The sequence below is a fragment of the Oryctolagus cuniculus genome, chromosome X (genome assembly GCF_964237555.1).
Source record: "Oryctolagus cuniculus chromosome X, mOryCun1.1, whole genome shotgun sequence".
Taxonomy (NCBI): Eukaryota; Metazoa; Chordata; class Mammalia; order Lagomorpha; family Leporidae; genus Oryctolagus; species Oryctolagus cuniculus.
In genome coordinates this window covers 28,337,584-28,364,778 of record NC_091453.1, presented here as the reverse complement: position 1 = coordinate 28,364,778, position 27,195 = coordinate 28,337,584, and the positions used below count along the sequence as shown (strand labels likewise).

Below are 27,195 nucleotides of genomic sequence, written 5' to 3'. Positions count from 1 at the left end.
CCTCTTTAACTGTCAGAAATTTTACAGTATTTCATAGTTTGCCATTCAAACTCATTTACTAATCAACCTACTTTTCTTCTGTACAATAAATGCTTGTACTTAAATTGAAATATCATTTTTAAAAATTTCCTTTGATCATACAATATTACGTGTTAAAATTTCCTCCAATATTGAATTGTTATTACCATTATTTCCAGAAAAATGATCAGAATGACAATTCTGATATATAATTGTTAAACATAAAAGTCCAATCTTAATGGAAATGCACCTCTTAATGAGATGGATGGCATTACTTTTATACAATTGGTTACGTATCAATGAATGAATGGTACTTATCCTTAGAATGAAACAAGATTCCACATAAATTCGCTTTCTCTGTTCTGTTTCAATAAGCATAAATACCGAGAAAACTTCCCTCTTAAGATGCTGGGAATGGAAGGAACTTTGTCATAAAACTGTCGTTCAATTTTTAGAATTCTGTGTTGCATCATCAAAAATTATTTTTAACAGTACTTCAGCTGGTAATCTCTTTAGGTTCCCCTTCAATTTTATTGATTACAAAGAATTTAAAAACTCGTATTGTAGAAGATATTGTCACTCAGTCTTAAAAGTCAGTTACTTTCTCAACACTGTTATCAACACTTTAAGCCACCCTTTGATTGTCACTCTATAAAGGGAGATGTGCTATTGCAAAAAGAAGACTAGAAAGGGAACCAGCCTCAATTTCAAGTTTCTTCTAGGCAGACCACCTTCAGGAAAAAGCACTCGGTGAACCTAAATATCTAGAAATTAATCCTCAAAAACTTTGTTGGAATTTTCAGTACATCCCCTATGCCATAGTACATTTACATGAATTTGAAGACCACTACTCAAGGTTACAGCACAGTGGGGACCACCTTGGTTCAAATCCTGGCTCATTCTCTTTCTAGATGTTTGATTTGGGGCACATTACTCAACCACTATATGCTTCAATTCCTTCATTTTTAATATAGAGATAAAAATATCTCACAGGACTACTGTGAAGATTAACCAAATTATTATATGTTAAATGCTTAGACTAATGTTTACTATTATCATTATCATCATTATCACCATTCCAGAAGTGATTGGGATCTAAAAGAAGGGGGGAAAAGTAGAGTTTAAATAATAGGAAGGAAAAATGCCAGGTGTATGTGTTTGCATATGTATGTAGATGCACAAGTACTGTGATGTAGATATATATTAGGATCTAGACACAATCAGAAAAGTGTCGTTCAGATGCAAGCTCCTTGAGGGTAGCTGATACTGACTGTCTCTGTAGTCCACCTATGTCCTCTGTATCCAGAACAGGTACACTGAATATTTGAAAAATGGATAACAAAAAGAGGAGGGAAAGTCTGTGCTGGCCAGTTAGCTCACACGATATAAAATACAGATTGTTAAAAGTAGCTCACGTCTGCAGGCACCATGGCTCACTAGGCTAATCCTCTGCCTGCGGCACTGGCACCCTGGGTTTTAGTCCCGGTTGCTCCTCTTCCAGTCCAGCTCTCTGCTGTGACCCAGGAAGGCAGTGGAGGATGGCCCAAGTGCTTGGGCCCTGCACCCGCATGGGAGACCAGGAGAAGCACCTGGCTCCTAGCTTCAGATCAGCGCAGCGCCGGCCATAGCGGCCATTTGGGGGGTGAACCAATGGAAAAAGGAATACTTTTCTCTCTGTCTCTCTCTCTCACTGTCTATCTCTACCTGTCAAAAAAAAAAAAAAAGTAGCTCAAGTCCATCGATTGACAGTCATGGTCCTGGAAGATTAGTATTCTCTCCTAAAACTGTTCTGAGCATACATGTCCCACTCCACTCTTTTTTTGTTTTGTTTTGATTTGTTGCTAATCCCATTCTTCTCACCTAAGGCTGGCTGCATAATTTGCAAGGCCCAGAGCAAAATGAAAATGCAGAGCCTCTTCTCAACAAATGTCTACAAAACTACAAACAGGTAAAGTTGTTTTGTCAGCCATTTAATTTGTTCTAAGCAAAGAAAAATTAAAATTTTGAACTATATTGGCATGAATTTTACTATTCACTTTTTTTTAAGGCAGAGTGGACAGTGAGAGAGAGAAACAGAGAGAAAGGTCTTCCTTTGCCATTGGTTCACCCTCCAATGGCCGCCGCGGCCGGCGTGCTGCGGCCAGCGCACCGTACTGATCCGAAGGCAGGAGCCAGGAGCTTATCCTGGTCTCCCATGTGGGTGCAGGGCCCAAGCACTTGGGCCATCCTCCACTGCACTCCCTGGCCACAGCAGAGAGCTGGCCTGGAAGAGGGGCAACAGGGACAGAATCCGGCGCCCCGACCAGGACTAGAACACGCTGTGCCGGCGGCGCAGGGCGGAGGATTAGTCTAGTGAGCCACGGCGCCAGCTACTATTCACTTTTATATCATGCAATGTTTGTTTAACAGAAGTGTTTACTTATTTATTTTTTATTTGAAAGGCAGAGCAACAGAAGAGAGATTAAAAAAGAGAGCAGGTGAGAGCTCTGCCAACTACTGGTTCACTCCCCAAATGTTTGCAACAGAAGCAGGAACTCCAACGGAGTCTACCACTTGGGTGGCAAGGACTCAAGTACTTAGGCCATCATCTGCTGCCTAGGGTGCACATTAGCAGGAAAGTTGAGTGGAAGCAGAAATGAAACTTGATTCCAGGTGCTCTGACATGGGATGCAAGCATATTTAACAGGCTATGCCACAATTCCCATTTCCTTTCTTGCCTTTATTTTAGAAAGACTTATTTATTTATTTGAAAGCCAGAGCTACAGAAAGAGAGGCAGAGACAGACAGAGAAAGAGCTTTTCTATCCACTGGTTCACTCCACAAATGGCCTCATCGTCCAGGGGCCGGACCAGGCTGAAGCCAAGAGAAGGAATTCCATCTGGGTCTCCCACTTGGGTGACCGGGGCCCAAGGACTTGAGCCATCTTCCGTTGCTGTCCCACAGTACCTTAGCAGGAAGCTGAATGGCAAGCAGAACGACTGGGACTCAAGCAAGTGCTGTCATATTTGATGCCAGCATCAGAAGTGGCAGCTTGATCTGCTCAACCACAGCACAGGTCCCCTTCTTGCCGACTGAAATTTAAAAGTACAGAAAAGCAAAGGGTAACTTTTATGCTCCCATGCTCATAGTCTGACATTTAATCTTTCATCATACTTTTGTATGTTTTAACAAAACATAGATTTCAAGTGCCTGTGTACTCTTTACCTGTTTTCTTTCCCTCTCTTTCTCCCTCTGAAAAAGAACAACTAATCCATGTTAATGACTTACTTTCTTCTAGAGTCTATCTGTTTGAAGCTGATCCTTTCATTGGGATTTTTTTAAGTTTTTACAATTCATTTGAAAGGCAGAGTAATGCAGAGAGAGAGCTATGTTTTATTTGCTAATTCACTCTCCAAACATCAGCTAGAGCTGGGCCAGAATGAAACCAGGAGCCTGAAACTCCATCCACATATGCTACATGGGTGGCAGGGACACAAATACATGAGCCATTATCTGATGCCTGCCAGGTGCATGAGCAGGAAGTTGGATCAGAAGTAGAAGTGGGTCTTCATTGTGGGCACTCTGATATGGAATACAGGTATCTGAAGTGGTGATTAACACACTGCATCACAACACCCACACCACAATGTGTATTTGAAAAGCAAATATAAGAACATGACTCATATGTGGAATCAGTGAGACCTTACAATTTGTATTTCCTAGCTTATACAAGGATTTGTATTTCATTACCAGAACAGTGGAAACACTGTCAGCACTAACTCAGTTGTTTTCATTTCACTTCTTGATGCACACATTCTACCAACACTGCCTTCAGCTTACTGATGGGTTAGGAAGGCCAGACATGAGAGGAAAAAATAATTATGGATCACTCTTCATTACCTTTTGCTTCTGTGTTACCATTTCCAGCAAAAATGTTTGGCTAATACCAGGTTATAACATGAATAAGGAAGGGCAAAGTAGATTTCAGTGGTCATTTCTATTTCTGCCATTGCCTGCCTTCTCAATTCAAAGAAAGTTCTAATTCAAATAGAAAATATGGCCTCTGTGTTCTGTCAGTATTCCAGCTTATGAATCATAAATGCAGTCTGCTTACCTCGTGTTCTCTCTGAGTCTCACTGAACTCTCCCTCATAGTAGGTCTACTGGAAGTCTGTGCTCAAGGAGGATCAAGATCATTATGTATGAAACACAAAGAATGGTGGACGTGCATCTCCTCTGCTCACAGGCAAGTTTCAGTGTCCCATCAGATTTTACTAAAAAAGGAAAAGAGATAAACTTACCAAGATTTCAACATAGCGACCCCAGAGCATTAAACCAAGAGAAAGACCCTTCTGGGCCTGGTGCCCTGTGTGACTACTCTGGTCATACATCCACAACGTTGGCCCTGGTGAGATCTCAATTGTCACATTTCTTCCACAGATGTGCTCAGCCTAACTGCTTGCACATTTGACTGAAAAGAGCTTTCTTACTCTTTATTCCTTTGCAGGACCAATGCAAGTCTACCACTAAACAGAGTAGTGTGTCCCTTTGCTAAAACTCTTGTTTTGGGGATAGTGGGCATTAAACCTAGTGTTTAAGACACCACATAGGATGCCCTCTTTGCATATCAGAGGGCCTAGGTTTGAGTCCTGACTCTGCTTTCAATTCCAGCTTCCTGAAAATGTACTCTGAGAGGCAGCAGATGATGGCTCAAGTACTTGAGTCCCTGCCACCCATGTGGGAGAACAGATGGAGTTCCTGGTTCCCAATCCAGTCCTGGCTGTTGCGGGCATTTGTGGAGTGAACTAGTGGATGGGAATTCTCTCTCTCTCTCTCTCTCTCGCTCTCGCTCTCGCTCTCTCTCGTAAAAAGAAATAAGCAAACAGAAAACCTTGTTTTCAAGCCATTGGTTACCTCGTCCAGACATCCCTTGGCAATGAATTTGTGGTGAACAGAAGAACTAGAAAAAATAAATCTTCCAGTTCTCCCTTCTTGGAAGCATCTGTTGTCCAACTCTCAGCTCCTTCATCATTGGCCTCTGCTTCAGAGAGCCACCTCTCTCAAGACTGTACCAATCCTGGGCTGGCCTTCATCTGATGACTTATCAAAATTGGTATGTAAAGATTGAGGCAATTTGGCCCAATAGGGGTAGGATTGCCAGACAAAATATTGCAGGGGATTGATATTGCAGTGGGGCATAATCACATTAAAAAGTTATTTGTTATTTACCTGAAGTTCAATTTAACTTGGTGTCTTGCATTTTATTTGCTAAAGCTGAACCCTTGATGAACCCTATAGCATCCACAGGCCCCTGTGGAGTCTGACAGGGCTTTGTCAGGCCTGTTTTGCTGTTCAGTTTCTTCCTTGGCCTAACCCTGCTTCTCACTCTCCATAATAAATATCTTTCATGACAACTTTGATCTCAGCTCTGCTTCCAGAGAATCTAACATGCATTAACACTGAAGCATAAATCCTGGTGAAAGTCATCTTGTGATCTCTTGAAAAGGTTCTTCAATCAAATTTGAACATAAACTCAGTGTCCTTCACCACCTACTAACACCTAGCAGTTCCCAGGACAGCTATTGAAGCTAGAAAGACCCAGAAGAAAGGAAGGCTTTCAAACAAAGTTATCAGATGTCAAAATTAGATTTTTTTTTTTTGGTTTTCACATCATCATAACTACAAATTTATATTTGGGTTATGCACATATACATATACTTGTCCAATATTAACCATGGTTAGCAAAGGCTTTTTAAGTAAAGAAAAGTTTTAGCCTAAAGCGGCTGTTAGTAGTTCTATGTTTACCAATTTCTCAAGGTTTTAAAGAAAACAGGACAGACAGCATAAATAAATGAAGATATATGACCTTAATAGCAAAAATACACACTATTAAATTTCTGTTTGTTTTTTGGTTAAGAATTAATAAATGGTCACGATTAAGAATCTAGCTTTGAGAGTTGAATGGAGATGAATAAATAGCTTGGCTTTTCCATTTACTAACTGTAGGACTAACTGTGAGCTCTAACTTTTCTGTGTCTTAGTGGCCTCATTTGTAACATCATGATGATAATCATACTTACCCCAGAAGGGTATCATGCGATTTCAAAGAAATAAAGCATGTGAAATATTTGAGTGTTTTCCTTCTAATATTTTTATTAATAATAATTTTCTGTTAAAGGAAAAATCATTCTTAGTGCCTGATTCCTATTAGGTAATAACCATGAAGACCAAGTACATTTTCTTGGTTTGATTAATATTGTATATATCCCCTTCATTTTACAGAACTCTTATTCTATTAATGCAAATTCCTGCTTCTAGCAAAAATACCCAGACATATATTGAATAAAAAAATTATTATTATTATAGTGGTTGCTAATATAGTAAAAACAATTTTTGTTATTTTTACTCGTGTCTCAATAAGTTTGCAGGCACATTTGCTAATGACAAAATATTAATCTAGCCAAGAAAATAAGCCAGATAGAAATGGTTAATATTTACTAGCAACCTGGTAATGGACTAGATTCTTCTTTTTCTTTAAAGCACAGGCACACGTTTTTACACACTTCAATATTTCTTAGTTATACAAATATGGTAGCTCATTTCCAGGGAAACAGTAACAGAAAAGGTAGACTGGGAGTTTCTGGTTAATGAGTGTAGGCCATGGTGATTTTTGAAAAGGTGGCATGGGAAGATTGCCATAAGGATTTGTGAAGCTGTGAATTAATGTCACCTCATAGAAGCATTGAAATCCTAAGGGGTTTGTTAGCATCTTGAGGATAGATTTCAAATGCTTGCATAAAATATAAAGATTTAAACATTAAACCTTTTATGATTCTCATAAAAACCCTTTGATGTAGTCTGTGGTGATATTGACATCCCTATATAAAATATGAGAAAACAGAAATGAAGGGAAATTATTAACTCAAGCAAGCCCCGTCATTCTCCCAAAAGTACTATGACAGTCATCTCCTCTTCCAGTGTTGGCTCAACTGGCCTGGTCAGAAGCACTTAGTGTACAGCCTTTGGAGCTTTTCAGATGGTGGCCAGGAATTTATGTTTTTAACATATATCAGGGGCACTTCAAATAGTTTGTGGAAAGTGCAATTATATAAAAATTGTGCACAGATTTTTTAAAAATTGCAACAAAATAAATTTATCTTTTAATTCCATTTTTTATAGAATGGGATCCAGGCATTCTTAGAGTTTTTCTGAGCTATAATGTTCTTAACAGTCCTAACTGGTGGTACCCAGAAAAGTGGAATTTATCATTAGCACATGCATTGAAAAAAAATTTCTAGCTGTTCATTCCAATTTGTTATTTTTAAGAAATACAATATGCTATGAAATTTATGAGAGACATATCTCTATTGTACTACAAAGTGATTGCTTTTCCAAGAAAATCAATCAAATGCTTTTGTAACTTGTTACTAATAACACTAATATAGAATAATGGGTAAACTAGTTTAGGTAACTTCCCAAAACAATTGGGTTTTCCAGGAACATTACAGAAGATAAACAACAAGATCAATAAGTCCTGAGGTTGCAAGAGTCATTATTGATTTATGACCTTGCTTACTTCCCAGCAAAATAATTGCTGCAGAGAGGTTGGCTCATGTTTACAAATCATGATAGTCTTGTGAGGAAGTCTTTCTTAGTTTACATACCAGTAAGAATAATGGTTGTAAAATGTAGCTTATCATTGTGCTGAAATTCACAATTAATAATGCCAACCATTCATTGAGCACCTACTTTAAGACATATGGTTTATGTGAGTATAAAATTTCTTTAAATTATCAAGACAATCCTGCAAAGGCTATTATTATTCTTATTTCACAGGTTAGAAAAATTGAAGTTCAGAAATGTCAAATATTTGGTCCAAGTTCACATATACCCAGAAAGTTAGGGAGATTGTATTCAAATTCAGTGTTCTTTCCTTATGTTTTGATGCATCTGAAGATTATGTGGGCTTGGCCTAGAGAGAGCTTAACAGACTCCAAGAAACTCAATATGCTTGGCAGACAGTCATTTGCATGTTTATAACATCACTGCAGCTTTTAACCCAGAAGTGGAATCGCCATCACAATTTCAAAGAGACCAACATTCCTGTGAAGGTAAATTTGAAGGCAGACAATGATCGGTCAATTGAAGAACCATGGGAGTAGAGCATGCATTGCTTGGCCAGAGAGGGTGCTATTTTTAATGTTGATTCAGTATTTAATATTGATCAAAGTCTTCTTCTGTCCAAGATTTTCTTTCTTCAATTTACTCACTGTCAGAGATGCATCACTTTGCTTGCTTATCCTTTCTTTAGAGTCCATGGAGTTCTGCTTACTTTCCACAGTCATATACCAGCTCTCTTAAAATTACACTAATTCACTGTTGTAATCTTCGCAGCAGTTTTTATTCCAGGGAGATAAGTAAGAAATGTGTATAGTTGACCTTATTTCACTGGTATGCACCTGAGGTACTAGGAAATTAGATGCCTTTCTGAAAGTCTGTGGTAAGGGAAAACATAGAGTGAAGTATTTCTCTTTCTCTCCATTCCATAACACGAGCCTTCACATTGCCTAGAAATGTGTTGCTGCCATTGTAATAGGAATGATGTGAGGGTTTGAAAGAGAAGCCTCACATGGTACTTATTCTCTTACCGTTCACCACTGATGATCGATTGAGTATAGGAGACTGTGCCTCCTCTCTGTTGTCCATATTCCAAAAGAGCTCAAGACTGGAAAGAACAAAGACTTGGAGAACGGTTGATTTCTCAACTCCTACACTCCACTCTTTGTAATTCTTGCTTTCTTTTTCTCTCGTTTTTCAGGAACAGGAAGAGGCCAGGGTTACCAAGGCCATGGATATGACTTTAGAGAACTATTTTTCAGGGATTTCCAGTGTTTTTTGTTAAGGTATGGACAGGATAGTTGATGGGTTTTTCTATGACATTTCACACATTTATTTTATATGAGAGGGAAATAATAAATTGTCTCTCCTCTGTTAGACTTTAAGATAACTGAAGATAGAGGCAATACAATTTTACTCACCCTTTTATTCTACCATCTCAAATAGTGCCTGACACATAAGGGACAACCAGCAAATACCTGTTGAATGAATGACTACAAGAGACAGTTATCATAGCTACTATCTATAAACATTCTCCTTACACCCTAACCCATGCCAGCTGAGTGATGAATGGGTGGGAATGAGAACTGGAATTTCCAGATTCTATGGGAGAGGCAGCAACACGGACTCAAGCCTGGATCCTCTTGGTTTTGCTTCCACAGGAGGGTAAGGCATTGTGCAATTTATTTCAATTACATAAAGGTTGATTTGTCATAAAGCTATTAAAACTTACACACTTCCTTTCCAGAGCTGTAAAAGAGGTATGAGCAGTTAATGTATCAACATCAGGTATTTTCAAAGAATTGCAAAATAAGATACTTGAATCATAAACTGTTAAGATCATTCACGCCGTTTATTTTTTCTATTTCTTTAAAATTATGTACTTATCTTCATGTTGCTTGAAAGGCTGAGAACCATAATAAGCAAGAGAAAGAGAGAGAAACAGACACGAAGAGAGCTTCCATCTGCCAGTTTATTCCCAAATTGCCCACAATGACCAGGGATAGGCCAGACTGAAGTCAAGAGTCCAGAACTCAATTGGGGTCTCTCCTGTGAGTGACAGGGACCAAATTTCCTCAGCCATCATCTGTTGCCTCCTATGGTGTGCATTAGCAGGAACCTGGATCGGCTGCTGTGGAGCCTAGACTCCAATCAGGCACTCCAATATGGAATGCGGGCATCCCAAGTGTGAGCTAAACTGCTGTGCCAAACATCTGCCCCTACTGACTCTTTTTATGACAAGTTTCCTTCTGTCAGATTTCCACTCATGTCAAGTAAAAATGGAGTGGTTACAGGCATTTTGGGAGATTCTGTTAGGGGAAGCATGAGTTGGGCTTCATTTTAATTTGTAGTGAGTGGGAAATAGTACATATGTGGGAAATAGTCACTTGTGCGTAGAGTTGAGCTATGTTTAGCCAATCAAGGATAAGATTGGCTTTCAGAAATACTCCTGCCATCCACTGTGCCCGTTAATCCAGCACCACTATGTGGCAACAGGGCCAGAAGTGGCAGTGGAGTAGGAACACGCACTACAACACCCAACATGGTAAGTGCGAAAGTAATGAAATAAAAACTCACTAGGGGAAAGGCTGAGTCACCTTTGATTCTCTTTATAGAAAATTATTTTATAAAAAGCTTGCATATGAAGAGGAGATAAAGGGTACACAGTCTAAATATATAAGTGGAAAAGTATTATAAAGGTATGCAAGACAGTTAACTTATACCAATACAATGCTATCTTTCAGGAGTCTGTGAGATTTTAAAAATTTAATTGATACAATTTCTCAAAATATTTTCCTTTCATATCTGACTTTACATCTGTAAGTTTGTTTTTTTTTTATTGTTTTTTTTTTTTTTTGTGGAAGAAAATACAATTTTGTACTGAAATAATCAATGCAAAAGAAACATAGTATTTACACAATATAATGGTTCACAAGAAATTTACCTTAAAATATAGCAGGTAAAAATTACACAAAGTACAAAATACAATGAAAAATTATAAATCTTATAAGGTTAGGCCGGCTCCATGGCTCACTAGGCTAATCCTCACTAGGCTAATTCTTTTTCTTTATTTAAATATTTATTTGAGAGGCAAAGATATATATCTATCTTTCTGTATATGTATATGTATATGTATATGTATATGTATATGTATATGTATAGAGAGAGAATCTCATCTATTGGTTCAGTCCCCCAAATCCCCAAATGCCCGCAGTGGTGAGACCTGGGCGAGGCAAAAGCTGGGAGCCAGGAATTTAATCCAGGTGGCAGTAACCCAATCACCTGAGCCATCATCAGGTCACACATTAGCAGGAATGTGGAATCAGGAAGCAGAGCTGGGACACAGACTCAGGCACTCTGATACAGGATGCAGGCACATGAAGCAGGATCTTAACTGCTAAGCCAAACAACATACCCCCTGTATTCTTTTCTCAAAGAAGTAACTTCAAATTGTGGGATCTCCAGGCTCCTTAAAATCTAGATCTGTCTTTGGCTGATATCTCTTACCCAAGGCAACATACCCATACGAGGTCATACTTAGTGGCCATAAAAATGTACTGTTTCCCTTTGAATACTTTTCTCTTTCCTTGCCAATTTCCTCCTTTCCCAGCTGTCTTTCCTGCCCTCACCTGGTCGCTATTGAAGACTATCTTTCCATCCAAAGATTATTTAATTATTTTATTAATATCAACAGTGATTATGAACATTAATTCTGGAAATTAAATACTATAGTCAACAGTAACCAAATGAAATGTACTCCACCTATATTTCACAAAATATAACCTCTGGTAAAATTAAGTGATACCTATTGCTATGGCTAAAGGACAAGTATTGTCTACTGTGAAATAATTACATGTTTGGGAAATATAAAAATATAGTGCTTCAAGTGCATTGTGAATGGATGGCAAGAAAAAAATGCACACAGAGATAGAAACACCTGCATTTAGGACCAGAGTTCTCAATTATTTTATCATTGCTATGGAATGAGGCGACCACACAGAGCATGAGCAGATGTAGTATATTTTTACATGACCTTCTCCTCATCCCTAGCTTTCCTATGGATTATGAAGCTGTCTGCATCATTCTATACAAGTATAGTCTTTCCAGAATTGATAAATAAGCCAGCTTGCTGTAATACTCCTTGTGAATGTGTGAATGTGCCTTACCATTCCAGAAGAGGTGACACCAAGTACTCCATTTAAGAAATCACTTACAGCCATGGGGTTTCCCTAGTGTGCTAGGTATTTTCCAATGCCTGTGTCAGATCCACTCTGATCTTCCCCATCCTGTTCTGTATCCCAAGAAATTTATTTCTATGAACCCCATAAGCTGGCTCCATTACCCTCTGGCTTTTGTGAATGGGAGACACTGGCAATATGGGAAAATGGGAGAAGAATGAGGCTCAGATGTTTGACTTCCCTAACTTCCTGTCTATAAGATCACCATAGTTGGCTGCTTCTCTTTACCGACTGCTACAACTTCTATCAGATAGTTCTTTCAGTGTGGATCCCCTGAGATCCCATGATTGGTGCCACTATTGTTACATGTGGAGAACTACATTCTGCTTTGTTAGTTATTCCTGGGCTCATGCATTTGAAAATATTCTCTTCATTATACTGGCCCCAAATGGCCAGGTCCCCAAATGGCCCAGTTTGAATATGCCCTTTTATTCTGCTGGAATGCTGATCAAAACACCCATTTTTTTTTAAACACACTGACCATCAGCAAGGTCATGTGCCTTCCTCATGAGAGGAAGCAGACTCAGGATCCAGGGATTCTTGAACCCCATCTCTTCTCATAGCACTATAGGATCACAAGAAATTATGTATCCTCACAGGAGAATCTCTCATGGAGGGTTTTAGACAATGTCAATTCTCCCTTGTAGAGAAACCCGAAGTTATAACATACAACTGTAGAGGGCAGTGGTATAACTAGGAAGAGACAACATAAAGGTATTTGGTTGTAAATTTTGAAAAAGAAGGAATAAGCTTGTATTTCTTATGTAGCTTATTAATTAAGTTTTATTATCCAAAATGGAAGATTCAATATTTCAATACAGAAAAAAGCAACTGGCACTATTAACACAATGCATGTATTTCTACTACTAAAAGGTGTACCATCTCAGCAAAATTAATGTTACTGTCAAAACACTTTTAATCCCTTTTTAGCAAACAAGACTATTTCTAAAACAGTACAATTATCCAACATTCATTAGTAAATGAAGCATTAATAGAACTGATGAAAGGAAGTAAAAACTTGACACAGAATTGGAAGTCTCTCGTTCTAGGTAAAAATACCACTGCTTCCAGATTCTTACAAACCAGTTCCCAGTGATGACTGTTACTTGACTTATTTTTGGAAAAAAATAATAATAATAAATAAAAATGACCCCTTTACTCTAGAATTGAATTTCCCTATCGCAGTCTGCTTTTAGTTTTGTCTTTTTTTTTTTACCATGTATCACCATGCATTTTAGAAAAGCACCAAGTTATGAAGTAGAGAGACCAAAACAAATGCATGATAAGTAAAATAAACCTCAAGTTTTATTTTTATTTAAAGACAAGTTGGAAAGCAAAAGCACTTATGTTACAAGAAACTAATAATGTTATTTTATTGATGAAAAGAGGAGAGGGGACTTGAAAACAAAGAGAAAAGACTGCCTTATGAAATAAATGATTAAAATGACTGCTGAGGTTTATAAAAATAAATCTGTACTAGATGGCAGATGAGTCAAGAAAATCTTCCAGAAAATGTATCAAAGAGAAAGACATGAAAAAGACAAGAAATATTTAATATTTTTTATTTTGATTAAATCTTCCTTTCAATAAAATCATAGTCACCTAAAGATAAACACATTAGAGTTTGAAACCTCAGTGGCATCCCCAAATGCATCCTCAAAAACTGCATTTTCTAGCATAATAAATTCACACTTTCTAGAAGTGTGCTGCTACTCGCCCTTACATTCATTTGGTTATCATATGACCCAGTTCAAAATCCTCCACCAAGGGATTTGCCTATCTTTTGATACAGTGACTTTGACCCAGAGCTAGAACAAAGGGAGATCATTGCCTTTTGATTGGTAGAAAGAGTGGCCTACATCTCAAATGCTGTGAACAACCTCTTTTTTCCGCTTCCAGGACATAGGGGAAACTCACATGCGTGCATATTCATCCTGGAGGTTTCTTCAAAGTTCCATCCCCATGTATCTTAACACGTACTGTATATTACACTTTTCCATTGTAGCCTTCCAAATGCTTAAAGACAAAAATTAGTGGGCTATGATAGTTTTCTTTTGGAAAATTATCTTCAATTTTTATACACTTAACCTTGGAGACATTGAAGAATTTCTTTAAAGACTTTAAAATGAATTCTGTGGGGGAGCACTGAAGAATCCTGGGGCTCAGCGGTGTCTCCATTCATCCTCTGGCTTTCTCGCTTGGGGAGCAGCCGGTGGCTTTGGCATGTTCTGAGATTCTGCAGGAAGGCTGTACACCCCAGAATGTGTCTCTTCAAATAGTACATAAACATGTCTGCATTTCTCAGAAAAGAAGCATCAACCATACTATGCTGCTTCCCCATTCACTGTGTTGGGACCCAGCAAACAATACCCCAGAACATGCTGCTTTTGACTTCAAACTGAGAACACCTAGGGAGAGGTAAATGAAGTGGAGGGTATTCTCAGAAGTTTCCTAATCTACCTAAAGGCTGCTCATATCAGAGGAACACAATTACTTTCAATCTTCTTACTGAAATTTCATTAATCAAGGCAGATTAAACTCATATTACAGAGGAAAAGACTGAAAATCAAACACTACAGTCAGCACCCAGAGGAAATTTATCCCAGGCCATTGTCTATACTTCCAGGTATATTCATCTCCCTGAAAAATAATTTACTCCCCCACTAAAAGTGCCTGCAGCCCCCACTTTCCTCTCCCCTATGAAGAGGGTATATAAGCCTCAACCATCTGGTCTCTGTTTGAGTTTTATGTTTTGTGTGGCTCCGTGCACATGAATAGATTTGTATGCCTTTTCTTCTGTTAATCTGTCTATTGTCCATTATTTGAGAAGACACAATTATCAAGCCTTTAGAAGGAAAATTCCCTACTATTCCTGCATTGAACTAATGTTTATTGAATGTTTACCATGGATAAGATTGAAATGTAGGTGCAGGTTAATAATCAGAGGGGAACAGGAGGACATGCAACCCAGACTTGTGTTGAGTATCTCCCAACATGCTTACCTTTTCCTGTTGTTCTCTTTTCATCTTTCCATCCTGTATCTTCCTACATCATTGCCTGCACTCCCTGCCACTTGCTCACATGTGCTTTTCTTTAATCTTTCTTCAGTGTCATTTAGAAATCTTTTATCCTTCCACATGTGAGTTAGTACTGGACACAGTCTTCTGGAATGAATAAATAAATGGCCTGAGGTCATTGTGATTTATAAGACAGAGGAAGCAGATGCCTGCATGTGAAAAAAAGAACATTTTGGCAGGAATAAGTTTGGGAAGGCTCCTCTCACACAGAGACACACACATACATGATTAAAAAAAAAACTCTGTTATGATCCTTGAGACATAAAATCCTTTGTTGCGGTAGATGTTCAATAAATATCTGACTGATGCCCTAAAGTTCACATGGCTGTTAGAAAAGCATTGACTGAATTCAGGTTGATTTAATCTTCACTTCAAAAATGTTTTAAGATGGATTCTTAATGCATTTTGCATTAGTTTTAAAATGCAAGTGGCCACTGTAGCTTTGCGGTTTTTAAATCAAGGTAGGTTTTCTAATCTATTTGTTACTCCTCATGAAGTGATTTTATAGATTGTTGACCATTTTATGAGACATTCCGCTGTCCATTTTTCCCTCTGAATTGCATGGTGATCCCTGTCAGAGAAGGATGGCAGGGCTGTAAGTGGGTTTTATTTTACAGTCATATACTTAAGTATTGTGGACAAAGACCCAAGAAAATCAGACTGGACAAATGAATCTACCCACATGAGTAATACCCAGGACCCAGAGAAATGGTCAAGTCTCTAGGAATGAAAGCAGAGGTCGCAGAATTCTCTGACATCTCTCTCTAGGAGGGTCCACCTCATTAACTACATTGTCCTCCCTGGTTTTTTCCTGCTGTCCAGCTTGACAAGCTCCTGCTGCTATGATCTGGCCCCTATACTTGTCTCCCTGAGCTCTATTGGGCACGGACAGGTCATTCTGACTCATGATATGCATGACAAATTAGAGTTTCCTAAAGAATTTTACCAAGAATCCAAAAAGAAATAAAGAACATACAAGACTAAAAGAAATGCCTAAGCATATGGAATCCTGATCCCGACACCATAGGTCTGGCCAGAGATCAAGTGCTCTGACAACATTAATTCAGGTCTTGAGCCTTTTTCTTCCTTCTCTCCTAGTTTGAAATGCAGGAAACCATACACCCAGAAACCTAACAGGTTAACTTAGGATAGCTCTGACAGGCACCTCTATCAGACCCGCTGGAATCCCTCAGTCCTCCCCAAAGCCTATTTCTAGCTCCTCCAACTGCAGCCAACAAGCTGCCACTTCTTAGGACCTGGCATTCTCATTGATTCATTTGTTCAGTCCATAAATATTTTTCTTTGTTTTGATCCAGTGTTAAATACATCACAATTATGGCCTGTGAGGATTTCATAGACTAGAGTGGGGCCTCTTTGTATCCAAGTACTTAGAGAAAAAAATTTCTCCTCTAGTTATTTCCAGGATTCCTCCCCTGAATTTCAGGTCATATTGCATGCATTTTTTCTTTTTCTTTTTAATTTTTTATGTATAAAAAGAGAACAAACTTCATGTATGTCCTATACAGTTTTAAGAGCATTAAGGATACTCCTCACCCTACTCTCCCATCCTCCCTCCCTCCCTCCCTCCCACTCTCCCTCCTTTCCTTATTTTTCCTTTCGTTTTTACAATGACATACTTTCAGTTTTCTTTATAATCACAAGCTAATTCCTCCATTAAATACAGAATTAAAGTCTCTCTGATTCTGGCACTGGGGTTCTGGAAGTGGTACCCTCACATCCAACTCCATTCCTTTCTGTCTTTGTCTAATGCCAGATAGTAAGCCTATGTTTAAATCTTTTTATTTTATTTCGAGTTAATTGTAGATACATGGGATGTTGCAAAGACAGTAAAGAAAAGTCCCATATGCCCTTACCTAGTTTCTCCACAGTGATTACAGATAATGTGATTATAGTGTCATATCTAAAGCAGGAAATTGACACTGAGACAATCTTTGCATAGTTCTATGCATAGTTCAGAAGTGTAGATTTGTGCAACCACCACTTCAATCAAGATACAGAACTGTTATATAATCACAATGATCTTCCTAGTGCTCCCCAATAGTAGTCATTTCAGCTGCCTCTCTCTTCAACCGTGCCGAACCTCTGGCAGCCACTAATCTGTTCTTTTGTCTGTATCACTTTTTCACATACAATTTTTTACATAAAATAAGATCATGTATTATGTGACCTCTTAAGATTGGTGTCTTTTAACTGTATAATCTCTTTGAGATCCAAGTTGTTGAGTACTGCTTTTTGTTGCTCAGTGATATTCCAAAGTATTAAATGTACCATCTTTTGTTTACCTATTTATCTATTGTAAAACATTTTGTTTGTTTCCAGTTTGGAGCTATGACAAATAGAGCTGTTATGAACATTCACTGATTCACAGTTCTGTGCTTTCAGTGCCAAAAATATCATTTTCAGTTTATTTTTTCTCTGTAGTTGAAGCTGGTAAATTTCTGCTTTTCTGTCTCCAAGTTCACTGATTCTTTGCTCTGTACCATCCATTATGATGTTGAATTCACTCACTGAGATTTTTATTTGTTCATATATTTTTAGATTCTACAAGTTTCATTTAGTTCTTTACATCTTCTGTTTCTTTGCCAAGTCTTTCTATTTTTTCATTTACTTCACCAAAGTTTGTAATTGCTCAGTGAAGCATTTTTGCAATAGTTTTCAAAAATGATTTTCAAAAATCTCTTTCTACTCTGTTGATTGTCTCTTCTCATTCAAGCTGAGATTCTCCTGGTTCTTAGTATGAGGAATTATTTTTGATCAACACCTAAAAGTATGGGTGCCATGATATAAGACTCCAGATCTCATTTAAGTCTTCTCTGTTATAAGATCTCCCTTCATATTGTTCAGGGGAAGCACAGGCACCAACTTGCTGCTTCCAGAATGGGACTTAAGTCTATATCATCTACTCGGCATGCATTGACATCCCAGGTGAGGGACTCCTCATTAGTGTTTGATGGAGGAGAGAGTTCTGACTGCCCACTAGGGTTTGGCTGACCCCACACTGGCTGAGACAGTCAGGAGTGTTTCATGAATGCTCCCCACAGGGCCGCCTCTGACACGTGGGAGAGAACCCCATTACTTCTCGGTAATGATGAAAGTCCTGGCTCCCCACTCAGCTTTTGCTACTGATAGTGGAGGTGGGTTTTTAGTTTTATCTGTGGTGTTTATCTGAAATAAAACCATTATTAATGAAAAGTTTGCTCTCTTCATGTGCCTCATTGTTCCTGGTCCTTTGTCTAGACAGAACAGGCTTTTCTTGGTATTTTGATTGTTTGGTTTTGATTTGTTTTGTCTGCACTTGTTGGCATTTCTGCAGTGCTGAGCTGTCTTCTTCTGTCCACATTTCAGAATCTTCTTATATTTGTTTCGTACATATCACCCAGGGTTTTTAGCTGTACTTAGTAAAAGTAATAGAGAAAGCACTTTTACTTCATCTTTCTTGAAGTGGAAATTGAACCTATTGATTTTATGTATTTATTTTAATATTTGTTTTATTTATTTGAGAGAGAGAGAGAGAATCTTTCATTCACTAGCTTACTTCCCAATTGGTGACAATGGCCAGAGCTGGGTCAGGCTCAAGATAGGAGCCAGGAGCCCGGAGCCTCATCTGGGTCTCCCACATGGGTGACAGGGGCCCAAGCATTTGGGCCATCCTCTACTGCATGTCCCAGGCAGGGAGCTGGATCAGAAGTGAAGCAACTGGGACACAAACTGACTCCCATAGAGGAATGCCAGAGCCATAGGCAGCGGCTTTACTTGCTACGCCACAGCACCAGCCCCGAGTCTATTGTTCTTAATGGTGCTTCTTTGTCAAAAGAGCCACACTCACTTCATCAACAACACAGATGGCCACCTGTAGCAAATGCCTCCCTTAACAACCTTATCAACTTACCACTCTGCATATATTGACAGCTGGCGGTTTCAGGCAGGCCTCAGGGAATAGGATACACAGAAATGTGACCAATTTGACTAGGCAAAGGGGAGCACTGAAGGCATGCTAGAGCTGGGAATGAGGAGACGGCTGTCCCATGAGGAGAAGGAGAGTGAATCTAAGAAGCAAAGTATTCTAGTCAATAGCAAACGTGAAGTGTTCTGAGGACAATTCTGCGGGTAGTGTAGAGCCCTGCAACCTTTAACATTGAACAACAATACGTTCTATGGGACATTAAGCCCCATTTTCAGGATTAGGGATTTTTAAAACAGTTTTAGCCCTTGAGTTAACCATAGCAGGAAGGTCGATCTCACATTGTATCATAATTGTCAACGGGCTTATCTGGCTGTTGCCAGATAATTATGATACAGTGTGCATAGTGAGCCATGGGAAGGAGCAGAAAAGCATCCAGTGTAACCTGGAGGTGAGTCTTTGAGGTAAGTTATGAAGAATAAGTAAGAATTGGCCAGCAAAGGGATTCATGGAGTGGTATTGTTGAAAAGGGAAGAATTCCAGATAGAAGGTACAGCCTTCCCAAAGGCAAGGAGACGTGAAACAATGTGCCAGAATAAATATTCTGAACCCATGGAGACCATACCCTAGACAAGTACATATTAGCATATAGAAGAATCTCCTATGGGTTATTGGTTCTCCACCTCACCCCAGGATTCTGATTCAGCACATCTGGTTGAGAGCCCTAGAATTTCTAATAAGTTCCCAAGTGATTTTAATACTGATGATCTGAGGACATAGTTTGGAGTAAGCTTGAGTTTCAATGGCCTACATCACATTCAAGTGTCATTCAAGGAAGTAGATGCCAACCAATGTCCCCAAGGTAGACTTCATTCACACCTGAAGTTCTTACATCTCCATGTTCCCAGTATCATAAAATGCAATCTGAGTGAAGCACAATACAGGCTCTGGTGGAAGTTTAAGGATAACTTTATAAAGGAATGGAAAAGGAAATTGTTGAGCACCTTAATGCGTTAAAGGAAATGAGAAAAGGAATTATTTATTTACCTGCTAAGGATATGGATGGCTTTTTGTAGTCTCATTAAAAAAGCATGTACTTGTACTAATTATAAATCATTTTTAGTTGCTCATTAAAGGAGATCTTTCACCAGGAGATATGTGGTTGGCCTGTTTCTAATTCTTAGTAAACTTCAACAGACTAAAACCATTCCCCTTTCTATGTGTTCTCTAGTGCCAGTGCCCAAGGTAGACAGTAATCATGATGCTTGACCACCACACAAACACCTCAAAATCCCTCTTAATAACTAAGGAGGGAAACACTGGCCCTAAGTCTTTGAACTATCAACTGTTTCTTTTCCTGGTTAATTATTATTAAAAATATTTTCAAAGAGATATACACACCAATTGTTTTTTGTAATTTGGTGTGTTGTTTAAGAATTCATGGCTTCCTGATGTTTCTCTGCAGTCTAAAGATTTTTCTCTCAGTTGATGTTGTCAGGTGGATGTTGTGAAAATATGTTTAGGACACTGTAAATGATGTCCCGGTGGGAAAACGCAGCCTGAACTGATAAGTACAAAGGGCTGTTAATGAGATAAACTGTTAATGGGATCTTTATGGGACAAAGGCAAGCTGGGCATTTTGAAGCCCAAATTATGTATATCTTTTGAAGATGTTTCTATTTCCGAAGGCAAAATTAATCACTTACAGGTATTAAAGATGATGTACCCTAACCCCCTAACTTCACTGCTGCTGGAGAGTGTGTGCCTCTGGTGGGCACTGGGAAGAAATAAATTGTTTAAAAACCAGCCTCATGAGGAAAAACAATGGATCTCTTCATAGACTTTCCACATTATTTTGAAAGAGCCAATGCCACATATACAGAGTACATGACTGAGTGGCATTTGATAGATGAACAAACATTAAGTGACTGAGTGAAACAAAAAAACACAAAATACAATTTCATGCCATTTTCTCTACATGTACATGGTCTGATCATCCTGTACATCAAAATGTAATTTATGAATGAGAACATCATCTAATTTATAATCAGTAAGAAAATAAACAAATGAAGGAAGCAATACAAAAGTCCAAAAAATAGCTCCAAATTTGGGATTGTTTTATGAACCATGAAATAGTGTTTAATCTGTTAAACAGTTTTCTATTTCCTCTGTTATACAATGGCACAAGCTTTCTTCAGAAGTAATTATATTTCAATGCCACCTGATTTCATTGATGCCTTCAAACCATTAACTGGCTATACTCCTGTTTATGGTATATGCTGTTTAAAGTAAGGTAAAATAATGATCATGATGAGAGTTACAACTATTACTTATTAGCAGTTAGAGCTAGACTGTAAGGAGCTCAACTGGAGATAATGACCTCAAGTTCCAGATTGAAAGTAGTGTTTTGCCTTATAAAATATAATGAAAATGACAACTCTAAATGAAGGTCCCAGCAGGATAGATCCTATGCCTGATTTTCTTCTCTATAACTCCCATGAGACTTGATGACAGCTAGCAAGGTGAAATCTGAATGTTCTGTACTGACTCTGAGAGATAGTTGCCATCACACACAAACAGAAGGCAAACAGAAAGACCTAAACTGCATTGAGGATCTTCTGGTCCATTCTAAAGGGCATTTTTCTTGAGTTTTTGCTTTGAAAGTTGATGTTAGATGTCACACAACAAACAATTGGTCTGCTCTTTTATTTCCTCCATACTAAGCAACCTCCTTCAGTATATATATTTTCCATGAATAGACTGGGTATTTTCAAAAAGATTTCAGTTGGGTTTTTCTTTTCATTGGTAGATCCGTGGAGCAAAATAACCTGTTGTAGAAATCTGTACGTTCATTTCCTTTGGTGTTTGCCCATTGGAAAAGATCATTTTCTTGGGAGACCTCCTCACCACCAACTGAAATTGATTTTGAATTAGTTGAAATGAGAGGGCTGGTGTGCTGTATTGGGCAAAGCTGCTGCCTGCAATGCCAGCATTCCATATGGACACTGGTTAGAGTCCCAGCTGCTCCACTTTCTTTTTTTAAAGATTTATTTTTTTATTTACTTGAAAGACAGAGTTACAGAGAGAGGCAGAGACAGAGAGAGAGGCCTTCCATCTGCTGGTTCACTCCCCAGATGGCCGCAATGGCTGGAGCTATGCCGATCTGAAGCCAGGAGCTGGGAGCCTCCTCCGGGTCTCCCACGTGGGTGCAGGGGCCCAAGGACTTGGGCCATCTTCTATTGCTTTCCCAGGCCATAGCAGAGAGCTGGATCAGAAGAGGAGCAGCCAGGACTAGAACCCCACACCCATATGGGATGCCGGCGCTTCAGGCCAGGGCGTTAACCCACTGCACCACAGTGCTGGCCCCATGCTCCACTTCTGATCCAGCTCCCTGCTAGTACTCTTGGGAAGCAGCAGACGATGGCCTACTTACTTGAACCCCTGCCACCCAGTTGGGAGACCTAGCTGGAGTTCCTGGCTCCAGTGTTTAGTCTGACCCAGCTGCTGCTGGGGAGTGAACTAGCAGATGGAAGATCTCTTTCTCTCTCTGTCTCTCCATAGCTTTCTACCACTCTCCTTTCAAATAAATGAATATTTCAACAAAATTTACATACAAAAGATATATATGATATGATTTCATGTGTGTAAAATTCAAAAACAGGCAAGATTCAACTATGTTGAAAGAGGTCAAGAAAGCAGTTACCTTGGGCTGGGAGGGCCTGAGGGAGCCTATTGAGATTTGATAAACCTTTTATATCTGGATGTGGCTAAAAATTAATCAATCAGTATATACTTCATATTGGGTACCTCACTATTTATAAATTATACATCATTAAAAAAGAAAAAAAGTTTGCATGAACTTGGACAAGACATGTCTTTAACCAGTTAACATATGATACTGTAACCTCAGGTTTTAAAAGGGCCTGATAGAAGAAAGCTTGCCTTTAATAAGGGACATTAAATAACACACTACACAGTATACTTGATCAGGTTTTTGGAAAAGACACAAACACTATTTTGTTAAATAGCTACATGTAACATTATATTTCCATTTAATTTTTTTTAAAAAAGATTTTCATTCATTATTTGTTCATACAAAAAAATGAGAACTTAATATTATCTTAGTATTTATTCAGAGCAATGTATTTGTTTCTTTTCTATTCAGCTTTAGGGAAACCAATAATTACAAGTAGTATTTAATCTTGAGTATTTCATACTAAGTGTCTGTTAATGAATTTCTGTTCCTTTGTTTATGTTCCACTGTTATACTCTACAGAGCTTTTAGCTTAAGGAGTAGAGAATATAAACATATTCAGACATATCTAAATATCTTTCCTCCCCCTCCCCCTCCCCCTCCCCCTCTCCCTCTCCCTCTCTCTCTCTCTCTCTCTCATATGCCTATACAAATATATACATGGCAATGGTAAATATACTGAATAAAATTTACCATAAAAATTTTAGATATAATTATACAACATGGGCCTGCCCTGAGACTTTGAGTACAGTTTTTTTTTTTTTTCATAAAGGAAGGCCTAAGAGAGGGACTTCACTATTTTACTACATGGGTCATATTCCCCGCTTAATGACTTTGTTGTTTACTTCATTATGCGAGATACCTTTTCTTGATTTCCAGTGGCCTGTGTAAATTCTATGAAATGGAAAAGCTCAGAAAATAACATAATCAACTATCATTTTCTAGTTTGACTTCCAACACAATTAATATTTATTGAATGCCCATAAGGAGACATAAAATCATATTAGGCCTTATATCCCATGCCATTCTCTGATTTGGGCCCTCTTTGGTTTACAATTGAGGTTAACATGTCACTGAAATATTGGAAAAGATAATCATATTCATGACTTTTTGCAGGTATTTCCTGCTAGGAAAGAGACTGAATCCCTGAGTTGAGAGAGAGAGAGAGAGAGAGAGAGAGAGAGAATAAAAGAAACCATTTTATTTTATTTACTTAATTTTGTGCTATTATGAGTCATTTTTGAATACCTACTATGTATAAGAGATCTGTTAACTATAGGAGGTGAGTCACAAGTCATCTGTGGAACAAGCAGTTGGGTGGAGGAGAGGATTATTATATTGAGTCAGAGATCATGAGGGTAGTGGGGAATTTGGTGTCAATCTTATTGTAACTCAAATTCTTCAAGTTTCAACTCCTAATCTTTTCATTCCTTTCATACCCAGCAGTACCAGATTATTGCAGATAATTATAATTAGATTCCACTACCACTCTGATGACTCCTCCATCTGCTATGCCAGCTTAATTTTCTCTGGCCTTGAAGTGAAGCCTTTAAACAGGGACACTGGATGAAGGAGAAAATTTGTGGGAAAAGACTATTAGTTCTATTTAAAACATATTAAATTTGAGATATGTATCTAGGGAAATTCAGGTGCAGGTCAAGTGAAATGGGAACACAGATATAGCAATCAGTATTAGATTAGCAGTGGTGATGTCAGCAGGAAAGGCACAGAAAGGACTTCCACGAAGCCAGTTCCCCATTAAAGCAATGAGAACACTGACAAAAAAATTATCACAATCAACATTTTCAGAAGTCTGAAATTTAACCGAAAGTTTTCAACAATCCAAGAAGCATTTATTAATGAGAAATGAGTAAATCTAATTAAGAACACAAAGCTTTGGGGAATTTTAACTTTCCGTATTCCCATTCCAAAGTCTAACAGACACTGGAGAGAGTAGAATGTTTTGGAGTCCCCTCAAAACTCAATGCTCAGAGAATTGTCATTAATTGATCTTTCTGGCAGTTACCTGAAAACCCTCATTCTCACGGCTTGTCTTGATCTGACCTCAGACTTCACTCAGTGTAAATAGTGTAGATAAATCCCTGGAAGTATTTGTGAAAACAGCAGAAACTGTTCAATGAGGCACCTGACTGAAGTAATAACAATTGGGGCAAACAAAAACCTGGCCAAAAAACATAAAAGGAATGCTCAGAGAATGAGATGACCATAGAAGGACTTTGAAATGCTCCACCGTATTCCTCAGAATCTAGAAGGTCATGTACATGCGCTCACTCCCAATGCTTGTGCTCAAGTCCACACAAGACCTGAGCAGACTCTGAGCACTTACCTTTAGCTCACGTTGAGGTTCTGCACAAAACCTCAGAAAATGAAAGTCCTGATAGGGTTGTAAACTTGCTGGCTGAGTGTTGCAATCATGGGCCAAATATATACACAGAGCTCCTCTGCAAAGGCTGGGAGAGTGATTTCTTCCAGGCATTTAAGGAAAGCTCAGCCTAATCATTCACTGGCTACTCAACTAACAGAACAGAAACTTTTATAGCCACACAACAAAGAATACAGACTTTAAAGAATGAGTCACGGCCGGCGCCACGGCTCACTAGGCTGATCCTCTGCCTAGCGGCGCCGGCACACCGGGTTCTAGTCCCGGTCGGGGCGCCGCATTCTGTCCCGGTTGCCCCTCTTCCAAGCCAGCTCTCTGCTGTGGCCAGGGAGTGCAGTGGAGGATAGCCCAAGTGCTTGGGCCCTGCACCCCATGGGAGACCAGGATAAGTACCTGGCTCCTGCCATCGGATCAGCGCGGTGCACCGGCCGCGGCGGCCATTGGAGGGTGAACCAACGGCAAAAGGAAGACCTTTCTCTCTGTCTCTCTCTCACTGTCCACTCTGCCTGTAAAAAAAAAAAAAAAAAAGAATGAGTCACTATGTTCCTAAATCTGTATATATGAAATACATGAAACTTGTATAAGTTAAATAAAATTTTTAAAAGATACAAAAAAAGTCACTAAGTAAACAAACAACAACTATAAGACATAGCAGCAAAAACAAACCTTGAGGAGAGGGCAAAATCCTATTTTGTGTATTGACTCAATCTCTTATTTAAAGTACCCAGTTTTCCACAAAGAATTATGTGACATGAGGAAAAAATAAGCAAATATGGCTCATATGTTGGGAAAAAAGTGCCAACAGAAATTATCCCTGGGGAAGCCAGATGTTCGACTTACTAGACAAAATTCTAAATCAACTGTTTCAAACATTCTCCAAAAGCCAAAGAAAACCATACCTGAAGAACTAAAAGGAGGTAGTTGTTGTGGTGCAGCAGTTAGGCAGCCCCTTAAGATGCTTTATCAGACTGCTGGTCCAAGTTCAGTTACTCTGCTTCCAATCCAGCTCCCTCTAATGTGCCTGGGAAGCAGCAGATGCTGACTCAAGTTCTTGAGTTCTTGCCATCCATGTGAGAGATCCAGATGAAGTTTCTGGCCTCTGGCTTCAGCTCCAGCTGTTGTGGGGTATTTGGGGAGTGAACCAGTGGGTGGAAGATTCTCTCTCTCTCTCTCTCTCTCTCTCTCCCTCTCTCTCTCTCTAAGATTCTATTTACTTATTTGAAAGTCAGAGTTACAAGCCGGCGCCGTGGCTCAACAGGCTAATCCTCCGCCTTGCGGCGCCAGCACACAGGGTTCTAGTCCCGGTCGGGGCGTTGGATTCTGTGCCGGTTGCCCCTCTTCCAGGCCAGCTCTCTGCTGTGGCCAGGGAGTGCAGTGGAGGATGGCCCAGGTGCTTTGGCCCTACACCCCATGGGAGACCAGGATAAGCACCTGGCTCCTGCCTTCGGATCAGTGCAGTGCGCCGGGCACAGCACACTGGCGGCGGCGGCCATTGGAGGGTGAACCAACGGCAAAGGAAGACCTTTCTCTCTGTCTCTCTCTCTCTCTCTCTCTCTCTCTCACTGTCCACTCTTCCTGGAAAAAAAAAAGTCAGAGTTACAGAGAGAAAAAGGGAGAGAAAGAGAAAGAGATCTTCCTCTCTGTGAGTGAGATCCCAGTGGAAAGAACAGGTCTTCAAAGAAGGAGGTACCTTTCTCTGAAGGGAGGAGAGAACCTCCACTTTGACTATGACCTTGTCTAAACAAGATAAGAGTCGGAGAACTCAAGGGGCTTCCATAGCCTTGGAAACTCATGACTGGTGCATAGGGAGATTACTGATGCCATAAACAGGAGTGTCAATTTGTAAAGTCAACAACTGTGCACTTACTCCTCATGTAGGATCTCTGTCCTTAATGTGCTGTACATTGAGGCTTAATGCTATAACGAGTACTCAAACAGTATATTTCACTTTGTGTTTCTATGGGGGTGCAAACTGTTGAAATCTTTACTTAATGTACACTAAACTGATCTTCTGTTAAAAAAAAGGAAGAAGAAATTAGCAATTCCCAACTTGACTCTCGCTGGGATTAAACATGACAATAGGTCTGATCTGATTTCATCATCATTTAAAAAATCATCTATTATTTTTCACTTTATGTTTCTGTGTGGGAGCAAACTGTTGAAATCTTTACTTAATTATGCTAAACTGAT

At 39.1% G+C, this 27,195-nt stretch overlaps 1 long non-coding RNA gene across 1 annotated transcript in view; it reads left to right on the top strand.

The window, feature by feature from the left end:
- The window catches only part of LOC108178773 (uncharacterized), a 99,267-nt gene extending 95,020 nt beyond the window's left edge, over window positions 1–4,247 (top strand). Inside the window, exon 4 of the long non-coding RNA XR_011385617.1 lies at window positions 4,152–4,247. This is a non-coding gene — a long non-coding RNA (uncharacterized lncRNA). The remainder of the gene's footprint in view (window positions 1–4,151) is intronic.
- The last annotated feature ends 22,948 nt before the right edge of the window (window positions 4,248–27,195 follow it).